This window comes from Mus caroli, chromosome X (genome assembly GCF_900094665.2).
Source record: "Mus caroli chromosome X, CAROLI_EIJ_v1.1, whole genome shotgun sequence".
NCBI lineage: Eukaryota > Metazoa > Chordata > Mammalia > Rodentia > Muridae > Mus > Mus caroli.
Genome location: NC_034589.1, coordinates 12,778,728 through 12,781,000, shown reverse-complemented (window position 1 = coordinate 12,781,000; position 2,273 = coordinate 12,778,728).

The following is a 2,273-nucleotide window of genomic DNA, read 5'->3' as shown; positions in this document are numbered from 1 at the left end:
AAGGAATTGGGGAGATGCCTGCATATATATTTTAGGGGAGAAAGCACACAGATTTTGTTATAACTTAATCCATTGACATTGCAGAGTTCAAAGGGATTCACAAGCCAATGTAAAGTTTTAGAGAACATCACAAGTTCATTGAATTGCATTCATGAGTCCACTGAATGGTTACTGATAAATTGACATACAGTAGAAACTACAACTATGCTATCCAATATGCACACTATAGTCCCTTTCGGGTAAGGTTGGCTAATAATAATAGGGAACATAATTTCAGACATAGCATGGCTCATAGTGTCCTTTGTCCTGCATGAAATGCAACCTTTGGACAAACTCAATTGAAAAAAAGAAATCAAGATACATTTCTGTAATTTGGGATGGCAGCATTAAGAGAATTTTATATGGGGAACACTAAAGAACAAAATAGTCTTGATAAAATTTCATGTCTCCCTTTTTTAAAGGATTAACTTGATAACTGAAAATTTGATAAGTTGATTGCTTTGAGTTTGCTAGGTATTGGAACTATATGCTCATTAACTCATATATATTGTAATCCTTCTTGGTTAGATCACTAGATGACAAGAATTAGTATAATTTGGAATACAAATTAAATCAGAAGTGCTTTCTCTGCCTTGCATAGAGTGTGGTCCTGAGTAAACCATTAGAAAGAATATCTGGATCTATTTTTGTAATCTGTATTGGGGGCAGCATGAAAGAGATCTTCATGGACCAATTTGAGTGATCAAACTGTTTGTCATCTTAGTCGCTAATTAGACAGATATGAGCAGTGACAAGACCAGAAAGGTGGACTCGTGAAAATGCAGGTAGGGCTTTTCTGATCCTCCAATCATTTCCTGTCTTGAAGGTCATAGGTGTTTCTTCCCACCAGCCTAGCAGAGAAAATCGCTGGGTTTTCTTGAAGGAAGTATTTAGAGGAGTGATGGCTCTTCACAACCCTGAACTGCCCCCATCCCAAGCCCCTGTCCTGTCAGAAATGGATGAAGAACATTGGGGTCACCACAGCCCTCCACATGGAATGTGCCTCCTTGTGGGGGTTAATTACGTTTTAAAAAGAACTGATGTGTGGGGAGCAGGCTTGTGGACTCCTCTTCCAGTATGTGTGGGGTTTGCAGGCTTTCTGCTCCCCTGAGTCAGGGGCTGCAAGGCATGGAGGAGCCAGGGTGGAGCTGAGCCTGAGAGGTTAAATCCAACTTCAGTTTGAACCACAAGTGTTTATGAGTTCCTGGAAGAATCCTGCCCAGATACCCAGGAGCCACTTTTGTCAGCATTCTTCTTTTCATTAGTAATAGAGTGCACACTTGCCTGGTATGTGCTCTGGGTAGATTTTATTTCAGATATTTGTTTAGAGGTGGCAGCTTCAATCCTCACTGCCCTTGACATCCCAACTAGGTAAAGTTCAGTCTCATTTCCTATTGGAATGATGCTCTTTTGATGATTACCAAGGATTGGAGGCACCTGTGTGGGGCCTTCAATCCATTGTTTTCCCAGTGATCCTCACTATTTGTACTGCATGTGTCCTTGAAAGTGGGCATATCTGTCCTTGAGCTAGGAGAGTAAGTCAAGTATTTCTTCCCTGATATCTGGTGGTCTAAGAACCTTTTGTAGGACAGGAAGTCATTTTCCTGAGGTTCTCTATGTGTGATGATTTGCATATGCTCAGCCTAGGGGGTGGCATGATTAGAAGGTGTGGTCCTCTTGGAGTAGGTGTGTTACTGTGAGTGTGGGCTATAAGACCTTCATCCTGGCTGCCTGAAAGTCAGTCTTCCACTAGCAGCCTTCAGAAGAAAATGTAGAACTCTCAGCTCCTCCTGCACCAGGCCTGCCTAGATGCTATGCTGCCACCTTGATGATAATGGGCTGAACCTCTGAACCTGTAAGCCAGCCCCAATTAAATGTTGTCTTTATAAGAATTGCCTTGGTCCAGTTATCATGTAGAAGAATGCGAATTGATCAATTACTATCTCCTTGTATTAAGGTCAAATCTAAGTGGATCAAGGAACTCCACATAAAACCAGAGACAGTGAAACTTATAGAAGAGAAAGTGGAGAAAAGCCTCAAAGATATAGGCACAGGGGAAAAATTCCTGAATAGAATAGCAATGGCTTGTGCTGTAAGATTGAGAATCTACAAATGGGACCTCATAAAATTACAAAGGTTCTGTGAGGCAAAAGACACCGTCAATAAGACAAAAAGGCTACCAACAGATTGGGAAAGGATCTTTACCAATCCTAAACCAGATAGGGGACTAATAT